Source organism: Cinclus cinclus, chromosome 15, assembly GCF_963662255.1.
Source record: "Cinclus cinclus chromosome 15, bCinCin1.1, whole genome shotgun sequence".
NCBI classification, from domain to species: Eukaryota; Metazoa; Chordata; class Aves; order Passeriformes; family Cinclidae; genus Cinclus; species Cinclus cinclus.
Window position 1 is genome coordinate 2,691,537 of NC_085060.1, and position 18,539 is coordinate 2,710,075.

Consider the following 18,539-nt stretch of genomic DNA (forward strand, 5'->3'; position numbering starts at 1 on the left):
ACTGCTGTAGGGCTCTAAATAAACAGTTACAGCTCACTTGGTTCACATTAATGTCTGGGAAAATTTGCATCTTTTACAGATAAAACATCTTTCAGAAAACTGATTTTCCCCAATCAGTATTGGCCCTTCAGGTGAATATAATTGGTTTATCCTCCCTGCAGCTCACTGTTTTCAAGTGGAGTGCCCCTGCATTTTATTTTTACAAATCAAAAAGGATATAAAAGCTTTCTGCAAATAAAATACAGCAACTATCTCCTCCAGAAATGGAAGCCAGGCTGTCTCTCATAGGCTGAACCATGAGGATTGCAGGAGCCTTGGCAGTTCCTTGCCCACTGAAGTAATTTTGGAAGATGGTGCAGTTTTACACTGCTTAGGTCGGGCTCTTTGCCCTATTTTGTAATTTTAATTTCTTCCAAAAAAAGCAAAAACCCCAAAACTTTGCTGTGGAAGTTGGAGGTCATTTTCTTGTGCTGACAAACTGGGAGCCATCAGTAATGATTTCTTCCCCTGGAGCTTCCTCAGAGCCATCCTGATGTGAATGTAAACGAGCTGCTTGCTTTGAGGGAGATGTGTACTATAGTCTTCATTCTCTGTACAGAATTTATTTTGTTTTTAAAACAGAAACTGCTTTAAGGAGACAAACTGCACACCTAGTTCCTTTGCCTTCTGTAGAGCTTATTTCTAGTAGAAAGTGGCTTTTAGCAATGATTGCAAGGACCTTTGCAAACCAAAATTTTAGACTAAGAGTTTTTCTTAAACTCGGGTATTAGAAGCAGAATTGTAGCTTTTATAAAGAAAGCCACATATTCTTCTTTGTAGAGCAAAACAAGAAAATGAAGTGTAGTTATTTTTTCTCTTTCCTTTCACTGCTTACAAAAAGGCCAAACTCCCAAGTCCTTCTCTTGGGCAGTTCCTTTGTGGTTTGACTGCTCAGGGAACTGCCTGAGATCCAGAGACTTCTGTTCCACCTGGCCCAGTGTTGTTATTAAATTAAACAGCTCCTACCTGGCAGCTCCTGGGGGATTTAGAGCAGTGATTTAATATCTGAGGACTCCAGGGCATGTGTGAGCTGCTCCTCAGGAGTGTGCAGGACCCTGAGGTCAGCACGTGTGGTGGGACTGAAGCTGAGCATCACCTTTGCTTTGATTTTTGGGGCTGCCTGAGCTGGGGGAACTTGCAGAGTTTTAGGCCAGACCCATTTCCAAGGACACCTCCTGCTCCAGGGGACACCCGTGGTGGCTCCAGCCTGGACCAAGGCTCTTCACACCAGGAAAAACCCAGGATAATGGGGTTAACCCCCTCTCCTTGGGGCTGGCACAGCTTATCCCAGGATTCACCATGCTGCCCCTGGGTTTGCTCCTTGCCAGGGGCTGTGGATAGGGGAGGGTCTCTTTTCATGTATTTGTATAGGAACTCTTTTGTAAAAGTTAGTGTTTTTATGTCTAGGAAGTAAAGAGACATTGTAAAATGTAATTGTACTGTATTTATGAAGAAAATACATTTCTTTTCAAAAAGATCTTGTAAATTGCTTTTAGACTCTGGTTTCCACCTCCATCATCTTGTAGAGTTTTTGGGGGATAAATGGCTTCGAGCAATTTCCCTCCCAGCAGGGTTGTGGTCTAACAGGGGCCCAGTCTGCTGCTTCTCTTTAGGACCCAAAATACCAAAGCATGAATTAAAATACTAAAGTTTACCATTTCACAGCCAGCATGTCAAGAGAATGATCTTTCCTATATAAATCTATATTGAAGCGAATCACATGGTTGATTTGTTTCCCTTTATTTTAACCATCCAAGTTTATTTTGTATTTTGTGACAGGGCTGTTCTGTAATTCAGCTATTGAAACAACCCTTAAATCTTTGAAGATTTATGGCAGCTTTAATTCTAGAAAGAAAACAAAATTGTCAGTGTAAATATGCACTAAGAAGCCTTGTAAACGTGTATCCATGTTTTTTGAAAGAATGGATCCTGTGTTTTCAGCTTTTCCCCCCACTGATTTGCTTGTTTTGCAGTAAATTTGTTTAGTACAAAAAGCTTCTGGAAAACGAAAACAATCTTCACCTTCCCTAGTCCTCACTTCTGCTTGGCCTCTGTCTTTAAGTTTTTGACTCCTAATCCGAGGTTTTACAGATAAAATAATTGTCATTCCAGTCTCTTCCCTTAAGCATGCCGGTTTATTTTCCCCTCTGGCCAGCCCTGCAGCTGCCCACAGCTCACACCTTTTAACAGCCAGCTCGGCAGCACTTTGAGCTGGGTGACAGCCACCTCTCCTTTGATGCCTGGACCCTTCTCCAGACATCTGAGGGCATCAGCACACGAGCAGCCTGCAGCCCTGGGAGTATTTTCCACATCACAGCCTTCACTAGACCCGTGTGCTTTTTGTTCCTGTATTCCTGGTGCATTTTGCTGCCTCCTAATTTATCTCTTCCCTCTCACGGTGCTGTCGGAGGGAAAGAGCAGGGATTACTGAGAAGCTGCTTGAAAGTGGTCTCAGCCTTGATGCAATTTCACTGTTGACTTTTGAGTTTGATCTTAACATAGCTGTCGCCTCCCCTGCTGTAATAAATACCAGCCTGACAAATCTGGGGGCCAGTGGTCAGCTCAGCACATCCATCCCTTCCACTCTCAGGCCTTTTGATGTTGTTTCTATAAACCTCTCTGGCGTGCCAGAGCAGAAGCAAGAAGACAAATACAAAAAACCCAAACCCAAAACTAAATAAAACAAAAAACCTGACCAGATAAAACCCCCCAGCTCCAGAAGCTCACTAACAGCTACTTTATTAAATAACACAAGTGTGGCCCATCTGCACGGGGGTGTGAGAGGAGTAGTTGGGCATTTCACAAATCTGTGTGGGCAGCAAAGATCCAACCCCTGCTCTGCAGGGAGCAGCCAGGGAGGGTTTGGGATTTCACTGGGATTCCACTTGCCCTCACCTTCCCTGCTGACCTGTCCACTTGGACATCAACATGGCCCAGAGGCCATCCCTGCTGCTGCATCTGCTGAACACCTGCATGGGAAAGGCACCTCCTTCAACCCCATTGTCTGCTACTCAGCCTGCCAAGAGCTGGGGCTTAAAAGGGAACAAAAATGAAAAGGTTGGTGGGTTTAAGTTTGGTGGGTTGGGGTTTTTTCCCCCCTCTCTGTTGGCTCCAGCCTTTAGGTGAAAAAGCTCCTTTGCTCCAAATCCTCACTAAGTGCAACAGAGGCAGTGGTTGATTCCACGCCAGCCCCATGGGTGGGAGGAGGAGTTAGAAGCTAAAACAGAGCACAGTGAGAACAGCACAGTCCCAAGGGCTGCATTATTCTATTTATTGTAAAGTCTTGCCTGGTATTGCTGTTAAACACCTCCAGAGAAAAGCAAAATTCCATAATGCCACAGGACCTTTCCCAGCGACAGCTCAGTGCCTCCCCTTCCTGCTCCCCAAGGCATAATTGAAGCATTTTATATCTTTTGGAGCATTTCTCTGGATTCTGTAAGGAAGAATAATATAAAATGGCAGCAAAGCTGACTGACGCTGTGAAGGTGCTTTTACAGTGCTATTTATATATAGTGACATCAGAATGAGATAATCTTCACTTTGTATTGTGGAGGGAAAGGGGAGAGGAAAATTTTCATTGATGCCTTGCCAGACGGAACACTAATCTTTTAAATATAAGGCTTTTTATATATATATATATATACACACACACACACACACACACACACACACACTTCTGTACACACACAGACTTATGCACACACACACATAAATATATGCAATTTATAAAAACTGGTAATTTTAAGAACCTGATTATACCTGATGAAATTTTCTTTTCCTCCCTAGTAATTTTTTTTCAAGCATAAATGGACAGGTTTGGAACTTCATTGTGTCTCTACCCTTCTGTTTCCTGTTGCTGCATTTCAGAACTAAAAAAAAATAAGAAAGAACCCTCCTGTCTGCATATTTTCAGTTCTTTATTTCAGTATTTTGAGTGTATTTTGATTGCTTTTCCTTTGCTGGTCACCCCAGGGCACCACAGCTCAGGCAGGATGATGCCTGGGTCATCTTCATTCACAGCCACAATATGTGGGGATGTTTGCACATCCATCCCTTTTGGCAAGAGGAAAATGGGTGTCCTGTCCTCCTGTGGGAGCCACCAGCATTTCCCTGCTGGAGGACCCAGTCCTCCAGTAATAAAAGAGACTGAAAAAGCTGGAGAGGGACTTTGGACAAGGGTATGTGGTGATAGAACAAAGGGAGATGGTTTCAAAGTGACAGAAGGTAGATTTAGATGGGATATTGGGCAGGAATTGTTCCCTGTGAGGATGGGGAGGCCCTGGCACAGGGTGCCCAGAGAAGCTGTGGCTGCTCCTGGATCCCTGGAAGTGTCCAAGCCAGGCTGGACATTGGGGTTTGGAGCAGCCTGGGATGGTGGAAGGTGTCCCTGCCCATGGAATGAGATCCCAGCCTGTTCAGAGCGAGTTCATCTGCACTTGGGCTCTCCTCCAGCAGCAAACACCTTCCCTTGCCCAGCTGGGGACACAAAGGCAAGAGGCCTGAGATGCCACTGGCATGGCTGGAAGGTTGAGAACAGGGACAGAGTCCTTGAGAGCCTCAGCCTCCTTGGTCTGGTGTGCTTATCCCAACACTTTAACCCTCTGCAGCCACATTATTTGGGATGTGGACTTAGAAAAAATAAGATTTGCCAAGGGAAAAGGGCTGGAAGACTTAATGAGCTGCCTGTTGGAGCTCAGCAATTAGTGCTGGACGGTACAGCCCAATTAGGGTCCTATTAACTATAGTTCTCTGGAAATACAGCAATTAATATTACTAATAATTCTCCTGACCTCAAAGTAATTGCAGAACATTAAAGGATAAAACTGTTTCTAATTAAGCAATTCCCAATCCTTCTCTTTTCTTTCTTTTCTAAGGCTCAGGTGCCCTCTCAGCCATCCCATGTGGGGCTTGATTGGCTCAGAGATGGGATGTGTATATTGGGCAGAAATTGCTGTCCCTGCTGCTAAGAAGTGGCATTCCTGGAACTCTTCAGCACTTGAAACCCCAAAGTCTGGGCAAACCCTAATCCTGCACTCTCCAAACAATTTCTGATGGGAAATCTCTCACTGCCAGATTAAACCCTTGGAAAGAGAACCAGAAACTTCCACTGGCCCTCAAATCATAAAATCACAGAATGGTTTGGGTAAGAAGGAGTATTGTTCCAAATCCCCTGCCACGGGCAGGGACACCTTCTTCCATCCCAGGCTGCTCCAAGCCCTGTCGAGCCTGGTCTTGGACACTTCCAGGGATCCAGGGGCATCCACAGCTGCTCTGGGCACCCTGTGCCAGGGCCTCTCCACCCTCACAGAGAAGAATTTCTTCCTAATATCAATTAAAATTAAAATAATTGCATTAGTGCAACTGCGAACAACTGTGAGGAGAAAATGGAGGTTAAAGCTGAGTGAATAAACACCAGGAGCTGGAGATGCCCAGCTGGCACAGCCATGTGCCAGCTCAGACAAATCAAAGTCAGTCTGACCTGCAGAGTGGAACAGTTCTGCCTGTACAGACACAGTGGGCAGGGTCTGCACTCCCCCTCTCACAGCCCAAACCAAGGCTGCTGAGTGACAGCCCACATCACAAAAATCCAAATTTAACCCTTCCCAGAGCCTGTTGTGATAGTGAAAGCTAGATTTCTGTTTCATTTCAAGCACCAGGAGGGGTGAGGATGAGCAGCCATGCCAGCCTCACCCATGGGTGGTGGTTTGGTGGTTTAATACTCAAATGCTGCTGCTGTGTTTTCAAAAAATGAAAAGATACTCCATGGCTGGATGGGAAAATAAAGCACTTTATGGAGTGGCTGAGCAAACCAGGCTTGAATCAACCATGCAGGAAAAGGTTTCAGTGCTTCCACATATATTTATTTATTTTAATTATAAACCAGGGGCTTGGGCTGCTGGGGCCACGAGGCATCACCAACACAGTGCTGCTCCCTGTACCTCTCACTACAACCACTCAAAAAGCTGCTCTCGGCCCTCCTGGGCAGGGCAGGTGTGTCAATGGGCACCACCCAGCCCCCAGGCACTGAAAATCACTTTTCAGTGTCCAGCCCTTCAGGGAGACCCGGCTGAGCCAGGACAGGTCACCCTGAGACCCCCCCAGCTATGGGCAGCTGTGCCAGATGCACCTTTCTCACTTCCTTTTTTCAACATGAAGGAAAGGAAGAATGGGATTTTGGAAAGCGACATTTTTTCATCAAGAGGTTCGAGCAAAATACAGAGTTGGGCTTTTGGGGGCACTTCCACCTGCAGCTCAGCACAGCATGGGATATAAAGGAACTGACTGCTGACTTTCCCAGACATCCGTGCTTTTAAAAAATGAGCATTTCATGCTTCACAGAGCAGTAGAATGGGAGGAAAGTCCCATTCCTCACCTAAATAGCACTATCAGTGTCCTGGCGCCAGGGATGGACATTGCTCTCAGCATGGCAGATAAACAGATCGATAAGGAAATGCAGCCCCGGGGCTGGAGGTGCCACAAAGGCAGCCGTGCTTTCAAAGACTCACCAAGACCCTTATTAAATTCTTCTGTGCTTCTGAAAGCCACCGGTGCTTCAGTGGGTTACACCTAGCTGCAAAGTGCTGGTCTGAAGGAGGCAGGAAAGGCAGCGCTGCCCCAAGAGAGCCATCAAGGGAAGCCTCAAATGTAATTAACTTTAGAAAAAAAATCAAATCAAACCCACCCCGCACCTGTCTTTTGCTGAGCACATCACAACCTGAGAACAGAGGCTGCACAGGCTGTGAGAGGACAGATGACATCGTGCCACAAGAAACCCTTCACAAGCAATGCAATGCTGGAATGATGTGGGTCTGGGGGCAGCATCTTTGTGAGCTTATCCTTTTTGGAGTATCTTTGCACTTCAGAGCCCACACCCATCCCTGGGCAGAGAGGTCAAAATTTGGTGGCTGCCCATGGCTTGGGAACAGGCACAGAACATGCCTGTGGGTGCCACAGGCTGTGCCCACATCACCTGGGTCATGCCAGCTTGTTTTTTCTCCACACAGCCTCTGTAGTGACAGGACAAGGAGGAATGGGTAAAAATTAAAAGAGGAGAAATTTAGGTTAGATATTAGGAAGAAATCTTTCCCTGTGAGGGTGCGCAGGGTGCCCAGAGAAGCTGTGGCTGCCCCTGGATCCTTGGGAATATCCAAGGCCAGGTTGGACAGGGCTTGGAGGAACCTGGGATAGTGGAAAGTGTCCCTGCCCATGGCAGGAGTGGGACCGGATGATCTTTAAGGTCCCATTCCAACCTTTAACATTCCAGGATTCTGTCCCAGGGACTGCCAAACGCAGCCACACGCACTTTTCTCTCGTGGTCTGACCCGACACAGCCATCCCAGTTGTGGGATAGTGATGTCCCAGGACACCGTGCAGGGCTGGGGGGGTGTCTTGGGACATCACGGCCACCTCCAGTCCTGGAGGAGCCCCCCGTGTCACCTGGGCTGGTGTGACAGGCTCCGGCTGCGTTTGTAGGGTCGAGGGCACTGCTTTCCCAAAAACCTCTAGATGGCAATCGCTCTCAGCGCTGCCGAGCCCCTTCCCGGAGCTCGCTGAGAATCCTGGCTGGGCAGCCACCCAAGCTTCCCTGCCAGCCTCCCTGGCGTCCTGGAGAATTGATGCTCTGAGCCCGCTGTCATTTGTCAGCATCCCTCATGTCCTGATCCCTGCTGGTTCGCCGTGCAGCTCTCCGATGCTGCATCCCTTCTCCCGATCCCTCCTCTCCCGGCAGGAGAGATGCTCTGTCCCTTCTCCTTATCCCACTCTTCTCCCGATCCCTCCTCTCCGGACAGGAGAGATGCTCTATCCCTCTCCCCATCTCCCTTCTCCCATCTCCCTTCTCCCGGCAGTTCCCGATGCTCTATCCCTTCTCCCCATCTCCCTTCTCCCAACACGGGGCTTTGGGAACAACAAGCAGGACGAGCCACCAGCCCTGACATCAGCTCAGCGTCTCACAGGGCACCAACACACCTGGAGAAAAACAATCAAGTCACCCAGTTTATTCTCAGCTGGCTAGAAAAGATTTTCTCATTGTACCCAAACTTAAAAGAGTCTTTTCAAGTGCAGAGTGACTGGCCAGGCAAGGAAGACTTGGCAGGCTGTGGGTGCTAAAGTGGGCTGAGCCCTGGGCACCCCAGATTTGGCCAACCCCAGTCTCTGGGTGCTGCCTGTTGGGGAACAGGGACCAGCAGGGTCCTGCTCTGGAACCTGAGGCTGGAGCAGCTTCAAGCCGGGAAACTGCAAATATCGCCTGTCCCTGGCTGTCCCCGGCTATGGGTGCAGTAGATGGCATTTATTGTGTAAAAAGGAGCGTGCTCCCAGCCCCCCGGGCCGCTCACTGCAGCTGCCGGGCAGATAATAGGGCAAATATTGCTGCTTTCTGGAGTAGAACGTAATCACAGCCGATTTCAGCCCCAGTGATGGGAGATGGGGAGAAACCAGAGTCACTTTCCAGCTGTGTTTCTTCATGCTCGCCCTTAGGCGCTGCTGCTCCCTAATTTCCATCTGCAGGTTCCTGGGTTGCTGGGGGAGCTGGCGGCCAGGCAGGGGCACCGAGACCCTCGATTTGCTCTGTCTGCTGCCTCCAGCCTCCAGCCTCCAGCCTCGGACCAGGCTCGGCTCGTCCTGCAGTCCCGGCTCATCGGCAGCCCCACCCTATCCCCCTGCCCACCCTCCTCCTACAGTTTCAACAACTTTCCCACAAATACAGGTTCCGATTTTTGGAGGAAGGTGCCCGGGCTCTTTCTTCCCCCTCTTCTCAGCCCCACGAGAGCCATTCACAAGTGAAGGTGCAGCACATCCATCCTGTGCATCACCCAGTGTGGCTGGACACAACCATCAGTTGCTCCCCCTCCAAAAAAAGGGGCTGCTCATTTTCCCTGGCTCGGGAACAGGATGACCTGCAGGCATGCTGGACACCAACCGGCTTTCCCAGCACTTTTGCAGGGCTGCTTTTCCCTCGTGAGACATTTGCCCAGGGCTGGAGTTGACTCAGCACCAGGGATTAGGAGTTGCAGAAGGGAGCAAGCGGAAAATAATGAATCATTATAGAAAATGATAAATCCCTGCAATAATAAATAATGCAGCAAGAGGTAATTAATTATCTCCATTTATACTGGGCTGCCTGGTTATTGATTTAGATGTGTTCCCAGCCCTGACTCCTTCAGGATTTCATCTGTGCTCTCCCACCTTCCCCTGTCAAAGCCACTGTGCTGCAGATCTGTGCAGAACTCGCATCTCCTGGCCCAGGAGCTGCTCCTGAACTTCCCTGGCACGGGCTGTCCTGTGCCTGTGCTGGTCACTCAGGTGTCCTTCAGCACAGACGGGGCTGGGCACGTGTGTTGGGATCAGGCTGTCAGGAACATCACCCTCGAGTGAACCCTGGGAATACCAGGTGGACGTGGCTGCATCCCAGCCCTTGCTGGAGCAGTGATGTCAGAGGCACCAGATGGCTCCTTTCTGCCCCATCTAATGGTGCCTAATGAGGTCACTTCCATGAAAGAGTTAATTATTTCCTGGGAGCCATTTGCTAACGTAATTAAGTCTGTTTCATGCCTGGTTTTAGCAACTGGCTGAGAGCAGGGCTGGTGTGAAAAGCAAAGCAAGGGGCCACTGCTCCAGCAGTCCCCACTGCCTTGTGCTGGTGCACCCAAAACAGGAGCTTTTCAGTTTCTCTTTCCCAGAAACAGGCCAGCAGCTCCTGGGCTGATTTTTCATCCTACTTCCCCCCAGAAGTGCTAGAAAGGCCGTTCCAGGGCTGTGCTGTGTGTAATGTCATTTCTAAGTGCAAAAGATGGGTTTAAATTACTTGTTGTATCTGGTATCTTGGAGGTGATGGAGCCTGGAGGAGTTCCTTAAGTTCTTCTTTCTTAGGAAATCGACTCAGTACAGATGGAAGTCTGAGAGTTTTTATTGAAATAAATAGGAAAGGGCTGTGCCTCCAGAGGCCATCCTGCTCTTTTTCCCAAACCTGTGGGTGAAACACAATCACCAGCATCTGCCAGGGCAGTCCAGCCCCAGCCCTTCCCACATCAGCGCAGCTTTAATTAAAATAAACTATCAGACACCATAAAAAATTAAAACTTAAATGCCTTTAACATCCATCTGCAAGTCTTCTGGCAAGGCTGAGGAGGCAGAGTGGCTGCCACTCCCCACTGGGCTGTGAAAGGCTTCACGTCCCCACACAGGATCCCGGAATCCTGGATCCTGCTGCTGGTACCTGATGTTGTCCCCCTTGGGGTGGCATTTGGGGAGCACATCCTACTCCCAGTGTGGCTGGCAGCAAGGAAGAGAGGTGCCTGCAAGCTCCCAGGAATGCTTTAAGTGCTTTCATTTACATTTATTAGGATTTTTCTGCTCCCTTGTGGGTGTTGCAGGTGTCAGCCAGGTGAGGAGGAGTTTTGTGACCACATAGCAAGGCTGGTGCAGTGGGAGGTGCCACGGTGCTGCAGAGCAAATGGCACAGGAGGTGACAGAGTGCCAGGTCTGGCCCTGCTCCCTTCCAGGGGTCCCAGTGATGGGGGCAGCCAGCAATCCCACAGGGAGGGAACTTTTCCTCTCCCTTATCTCACTCTTAGTGCCCTGATCCCCACATCAGAAGCTGGGGCAGTTGATCCCTGCTCTGCAAGACAAAACATTCACAGCATGACTGTGCTGCTTCCCTGCCCGGCCAGCACTGAGCTGTTCATTCTCTTCTGAAAAACCTGCCTGGTGCCTGGTGTGGAGGGAAACTCCCCAGGCTCTGCCTGGAACCTCCTTTTCTCTCCTTTGCCAGGGTTTTTTGCATTCATCTGCTGCTGCTTTTTTTGCTGTTGCTGCCCCTGGAGGAGGTGGTACCATCCCCCTGTCCAGCATCAGCTGGTGATGATGAACCCTGCTCCCCTCCCAGGCATGCTGCTGTTCCTGGGTGATTATTCCTGTTAATTACTTCCTTCAGAGCAGAAGCAAGATGCAAAGCTGTCAGCTCCAAGTGCTGCTTGGCTTTTGCCCTCTCATCTGCAGCCACTGGCCTTGGAGAATCCTCTTGGAGGCTCTTGGTGCTGCTGGCAGGAGGACAAACAGCAGTGCTGCAAAGGCACTGTGCCACCAGCGCTCCCAGCCATGGCTGTATTCCAACATCTTTCCCTTCCTGGTGTTTTTTCTGGATGTTTGGGCTCAGGGATGTGTTGGTCAGAGCAGAGGATGCAGGAGCAGAGGCTGTGGCTGGGTACCAAAGCCCACCTGAGGTGGGGGTCCCTGCCCAACTTGGGCCCAGCCACCAATCCACACCTGCTGGCTCTGGGCTCTGCACCTGGTGAGGAGTGGGTCCTGCAGGGGGGTTCTGGGCAGCAAGGGGAGCAGTTCCCCTGGGGTCAGAGCAATCTCAGCATAGCTGTACAAACAGGGCCATTAAACCACAGACCTAAGGGTTTCTTTCTCTCCCCCTGGATCGATTCTCCAAGTGTTTATCAATGGTGTTGATCATCAGGAGTGACAGGCTGTCCTGGGCACATCAGCTGTTTCTGCTTCCCTGCCCTCCATCCCAGGCCTGCTGACTGCTCTGCCCATTTCCAGATGGGAAAAGCCCAGCTGAGGATGGACAGGAAGATGCTGCTCAGCAGGAGCACCCCTGAGTCGTTCACTCCCTGCTCACCCCTGGGAGCACACGCACCACAGCCCCCAGCCTGCACCACGGCTCTATTCCAGGACAAAGAAGGTTAATAAACTTCCTGGCAGGGCTGTGAATGAAAATGGGGTTTCACACCATGGGTTGCACCTTGCCCTGTGCTGAGCTCAGCTGTGAAGCAGCAGAACCCAGCCCAGCTCTGCTCTTGGGGCATGGGAAGGTCCTTCAAGGGGTCGATGCTCTGCAGCATCACCACTGTCTCCTTTGACTCCCCTGAAAAGAGGCTGAGGGATGGAAACCCAGAGTGGGTATTTGCTGGCAAAGCAGTGTTTGGAGGCCTCTCTCTATCCATTTTTCATCACAATGTTTTATAGCACAAATTCTGGAAGCAGCAGAGAGGAGCATCTGTTGACAAGTACCTCCCATGGCCACCAGAACTGTTGAGAAGCACTCGAGGCCAGGGCAGCAGCTGAGCAGAAGCACTGCACAGAGCTGGGTGGTTTCAGTGCTCCATCCTTCCTCACTGAAAGGGGAGAAGGGAGTGGCTGTGTCTCTGCAAATCCCAGTGCACCTCAGAGCAACAAAACCCACCAGCAGCCAGGACCCCCGAGAACCTGCTGCTGAATGCCCCATCTTTGGGAAGAATTTAGAATATACACGACTCTGCTAGTGTTTGGCACATCCTTTTGCAATCCTTAATGCTCATCTCTCCCTGCTGAATGAGCTTCATGGATTTCAGGAGGCCTGGAGGGAGGAGAAATCACCCTGACTCATGGCAGTGACCTTTAGGAGAAGCACAAAGGCCCCAGGTGAGATGTGTGTGTGAGGACTTGGTGCCAAAGGCACAAACTGAGTGCCACCATGGTGCTGACGAGCTCCAGAGCCACAATGGACAAAGCTGAAGGGCAAGTGCTGTTCCAGGAGATGATGATGCTCACACTCATCATCATCAGTCCAGTGTCACACCCCAGGGCTGGTCAAGCCAAGGCAGATGGACAGCACTGTTTATCTGCACTCCCACCACACCAGCTGTGTGCCCACAGCACTGTCAAGGAGCAGTAATCCTTTATTAATCTGTAAAAAAGCCAATTTTTCTTCCAGGAAGAATGACAGTCAAAGGGTTCTTGCAAATTACTCTGGAAGCAGGCTGGGCCAGAAAAAAAGAAAGCAAAGCCTATCTGTTCCTCAGCTCCCTGCCTCAAGTTATTTTTGCTTTCTAATACCTGATTTTGCTCCAGGGATGAAATGCTCAGCCTGGTCCAGCAGCAGAAACCAGCTCTGACTGTGACCCCTGCCATGGGGTGACTCCAGCAGCAGCATCCCATGGCTGGGGAGGCTCCTGCACAGCCAGGGTGTGAGGGATGTGCTGCCTGCGTGGGACCACGACCTCCTCAGGGCCATCCAGCACCCAGCACAGACCCAGCTGCCTCAGCTCACTCCCTGTTGTCCCTCTTTTTTCCTTTATCCCTGTAGGATCCCACCTGGGGCTGGCAGAACCCCTGTGCCAGAGGGGTTTGAGTGGGTCAGGAAGCAGCTGGAGCTGCTGGAGGGCAGGCACAGGAACACCTGAGACACTCCCAAACCTTCACCCCTTCCCAAAATGGGCTAAGCCCCACCACCCCTTGGACTGAGGGAGTTTCCCTGAGTGCATTTCAGGTAGAGGCTCTGTTCTCACAGCTGCATCTCTGCTGGTGGCTCTAAAACATGGATTCTGCTGCTGAGGTTTGATTCCTTTATTTTGCATCCAGGTTTTGGCTTGGATAGACATGGGTTATATCTGTGGTGAACCCTCTCAGCTCTTTGGTCCAAGCCAATGTCTTCATGCTCCTTCTGGCTGATTTGTCCCTGTCAAGGGCTGGCAGCAGTGTTTGGTCCTTTACTTTGGGATTTACTGGCTGAAACAGCTCCTCCATGCCCAGGTGGGACACAGAGGAGAGAGCAGCTGGGTGGGAGCACATGGCTGTGAATCCCACCAGCACAGGAGAAAAGCAGCAGTTTGGAAGTTGAATTGAAGTAAAAAAATGGAAGTCCAAGTTCCTGCTCTTTCCCCATATTTTCCATGCACACGTCTGTCAGCAGCACCACCCTTGCCTTGTGTCCAGCCCTGCTGCCCATCCCCTGGGGATGCTCCCTCTGCAGCGGTGCTCCCAAGCAAATTGCCATGGAAACAGAGCCAAAGCACACAGAATCTGCCTCTGAGCCTGGACCGAAGGGGTCCTGCCAGGGGAGGGGCTCTGCTCATCCCTGCTGCCTCCATCCTCTGACCCTGGGGTTTACAGCTCCAGAAACTGCAGGGCCAGAGCAAGGAAACCTCATCCCAGAGAACCCTCATCCCAGGGAATCCTCATCCTAGGGCTCCTTTGTCATGTTCCAACTTTCCCTGGGATACTGAGGGTTAATAGTTCCCTATTTCTGTGACCTGCCAGGAGTTTGCAGTGATTTTAAAATAAAAATGTACATGTTGAACCGATGCTGGTGGGGACCAGCTGCAGGCCAGAGCCAAGGGGAAAAAACTCATTAAACTACAAGATCCTGACTGCTTGTGCATCTTCAGAAAAAAAATTAGTTCCTGCTAATTTGCTCAGATTGTTGCATGGACATGACTATTTAGAGCTGGTCCCTGGTCCCAGTTTGCTTTCCCAATGGCACTGGTGGCTGTCCCTGTCCCTTCTGCCCTACCCCTCCCTGCTGGTGACCTGTGGATGGGCCAGCCCTTGCCTTGCTTGCTCCAGGCTCCTGGCCAGAAAACAAGGAAAACTGGCTACTGGATGGGCAGCAAAGGCTCTAAATTATTCTTTTAATAGATCTCAAACCCAAAATAAAAACCTAAGACCTCAGCAGGGTCAGACCCACCCCACAGGGCAGTGCCTGCCCCATAGAGGAGCTGCAGTGAGAGCAGAGGAAAGGCAGAGTGGGACCAGCCAGGTCTCTCTTTTCCTCCACTGTCAGGTGCCCAGAAGAGGAGGTTTTCCCAAACACCAGTTCCTGTTCCTTCAGGAATTTCTCTCTCTCTCTCCCAGCCTTTTTTATTTTTTCCAGCCTCCAGCCACTTTTGAGCACGTTCATTCAGTTGGGTCCCATCGCTGAGCAGAGCTAACTTTGCCTTCTACTCACTTAGGTATAAATAATCTTTTACTATATTAATTACTTTGCACAGAAGGATAAGACATAAATTATAACCCAATGGTTATAATTGCATGTTCTTAGCACGTGTGCTTTGTTACTAATTATCCCCCTTCTCCCAGGCAGATAAAAAAGCAGAATTATTGTATCGTGGGTGCCAGGGAGTAAGGCTGCTGAGGGAGGCAAGGGAGCCCCTTCTTGCTCCCAAAGGGGTGTGAAATACTGCCATAAATACAAATATAGCCCCTTACCCCCCCAAATTAAATTAATTGGAGGTGGTGCCTGCAGCTTTCCTGTGGGACAGCGATGCCCATAGCAGCCCTGAGACCTTCCTCCCATTCCATGCCTCCCATCCTGCCTCCTTCCACTCACAGTGGAGCTTCCCTTGGGTTTATTCCAAAAAGAAAGCAGCATTGAAAGCTTTTTTACTTATTCCTGCTAGGCCTGTGGCTTTCCAGCAAGTGCACTTTGAGGCAGGGTTAGTGGTCACTGGCTCTGCAGAGCCTGCAAAAAATAAAGAGGCAAAAAATCTCATTGTTGTGGCTGTGAGTGGTCCACAGCATGACCTGTCACCTACACTTGGGTCCCTCCAGGAACTGAATAATGAAATGTTCTTCACATCCTCAGCCTGGGTAACAGCCCTGGACATCACCTCTGGTTCTGTGTTCACCATCACCCCCATGGCACCAGAGACTTGGGGTACTCCAGACACGGCCTCAGGTTGCGAATTCAATTCCAGACTTAACAATCCACAGCTTCCAGGTCCAGACTGTGGTTTCTGCTGGTGGAAAGGGTCTGTCATGTCATGAGAGGACACATTTGTACCTGCAGTGGGCAGCGTGTCCTGGCTGAGGGACCCGGAGTAGAGCTGGAGAGCTCCACGAAGCCACGCTGGGTTTATTCTGCTACCAAATAAACCAGCATCTCATCCTTAGAACAGTTTCTCATGGCCTCCCTCAGCAATCCTGCACACAATCTTCTTTTGCTGCCAAATTCCCTGCTAGGGGAGCCCAGCTCTGCACAGCCCAAAGCTCCCGGCAGAGCCCTCAGGCTCCAGCCCCTTCTTTCTAGGCTGGCTGCTTTACAGCCCAAATAACACCTGTAAGCTCTTTTTAATAAATTTCTAACTAATTCTTGTCTTATTTCAGGGCTCTGGATGTCCCAAGCTCTTTTTGGTGATGATGCTCAGAGCAGCTTGGCCATGCTCTCAGCAGAGAGTGAGGACCACACTGAGCCCTGGGTTTAGGGTCCCCAGCAGGGTCCTCCTAAGGGTTAGGCTGAGATTAGAGGTTTTCAGGGTTCCCCCAGGGTTCCATGGAGGGGATGGAGCAGCCTGTGGAGTCAGGGTGATGTTCCCCCCCCCAAAGCTGCAGTGCTCGCCTGAGCCTCTCTCCGGGGGCTCTCCAACACCCAGCCCAGATCCCGCTGTAAAAATAGTTGCAAGTGTTAATTGCAGGCACTGATGGTTCAGCAAGCTCCTGCTGAAACCTCAGCTGAACCTGGGAAGGAGCAGATAAAGCACGATCCTTTTCACAGCTTGTGGAAAAGCTCGGATTCTTTGGAATAGGCGGGAGAGCAGGGAGCGTGTCGGTTCTGTTCCTTCTGTGTCAGGAATACAGAGTATTTGCAAGGTTATCTCTCTCTGAATGGCTAATTTCCTCTCCTCTCATAACTCCTTTATTGCTATCAGCCTTCCTTGACAGAGTTTATTTTTGAGGATGTACTCCATCATTTATCAAACTTATCACAGAGATACTTGGACTTGCCTTGGACTTGCAGGAGCTTTTCCAGCCTCGCTGGGGAGTTGCCCTTGTCAGGGTGGGTGCTCATCCATCCCTCCTCACTGCACTCCCTGCTCTTGTTAGAGCCCAGAGAAATCAGCATTTATTATTTGTCCATCCAGGAAAACATTCCAGCAGCTCACAGGATCACTCCTCTGGGTTAACAGCACATCCCTGCTTTGCCTGAGCCTGGTGTAGGAAGCTGCAGGATTTTTCCCCCTGCTCTTTTATCTGAATTTCTGCAGGGAGAAAGAGCAGGGGAGTAGCCCCAGCACTTTGTCCTGCCTGAGAGAGCTGCTGCTGCAAGTGGGCTTAAAAGTGATTATATTTTGCATTGCAGACTTTCAGACATGAGTAGAACACACACACAATGATTATTTCTGTTGGGCCCGGTGTTTTCACAGGCAAAATGCTGCAGGTGAAGCTGAGATGAAATGAATTCCTCCACCCTGGAGGCAGCTTCCCAGGGGGAAACACTGGTTTAGCAGTTGGGATGAAGGTGTGCACAGGAGGAACAGGGGTGTTCATCCTCCTCCTTCAGTCACAAAGGGAACAAAGCTCCCCCAGCCATCAGGGTGGTCACAGATGCCACAGGTGACAACCCAGGGTGCTCAGAGTTCCCTTCAGATACCTTGGGAGGTGTCTCTGTCTGAGTTTCACTGAACACATAAGTGCTGTTTCAAATAATTATACCTTGAACTAAAATAATTCCTGAGCAGCCTGAAATCTTCAGCATCTCAGCAGGGAGAAGCAGTGCAGGTTTGTGCCAGGGCAGAGTTATTCAGGGATGAATATCCCGTGGGCAGGGGGCTGCCTGGCTCCCAGCCCTGTGGGATTTTTCTGCCACTGTTATCACAGATATAAACTGTCTGTGGCCATTTGGGGAATTTCTGAGTTTTCTGGGGATTTAAAATATTTTTATCATATTTTGGTTCTGGCAACTCCATCCACCCCTCCCTCCTGTGCTGCTCCCAGAGGCATATCCAGCATCCCATCCCTTTTGTGTCTTAAATGGAAGAGCATCAGCAAATGCCTAATTTACTGTTTTGCATAGGCGTCAAAAAATTGCATCGTTTGTCATGGTTGATGAAATTATATTTTCTCTTTTTTTTTTTAATTTGCTGGTATTTGAGGAGAAAACAAGGTAAACAGCGAGTGGTGTCCTGTACAATGACAAACAGCTCCCAGGCAGTAACGCTGCCTTGGCTCTGTGATCATAATAATAAAAAAGAAAGACATTAGTATACCTGGATTCATTACAAGTTCAGTAAAAGCCTTCAGGAGGAGAGGAAGCTTTGTCATTTAACTTGCAGAATTGCCTAAGAAGAGAAGTTAATCAACCCATGAGTGATTTACACTCACTGAAGGTATCTTGTCAAAACGAGCCCAAATTTTATGTGTCTGTCTCCTCTCAAGAGGAATAGGATATAGATTTTCCACAGGCTGGTAATTTAATAAAGCAACTTTTTTCCTAGGAAAGTGCAGACGAGGTGATATTTGCTGGCCTCAAGGCTGGCTTTGGTGATGTCCCACCCCCATGGGCTGCGGGGGCTGGCCCTTGTGTCTGAGAGCTCCCTGCTCAGCATGACTCAGGGGCTCTGTGTGCTCCAGTTTGGAATATTTCTGCTCCATTCCCCATCTCCACCCCTGCTGTACCTCTGGCCCTGTCCTTCCCTCCCTTCTGCTTGTGGTTTTGGTTCTCATGATTGTGCCAAACCACCCATCCCTGGTGTCTGCTTCCCATCCCTGGCTGCCAGGGCTTGGTCCTGTGCTGGTGCCAGGGTGGGCAGCACGAAGCTCCTGCCCACAGCAAGCTTCCCTTCCACTCCTGTTTGCTTTGGGGTGCTGAAAGACAGCAAATAATTATTCCCTGCTGCTCCAGCCTAATGTGTGTCCTCATTTCCTATAATTACACGGCCATTATTATTTATTTATTAATTTATTTATTTATTTTAAAAATTGCAGCAGCAGAAGAGAGTAAGGGGGCCCGGCCA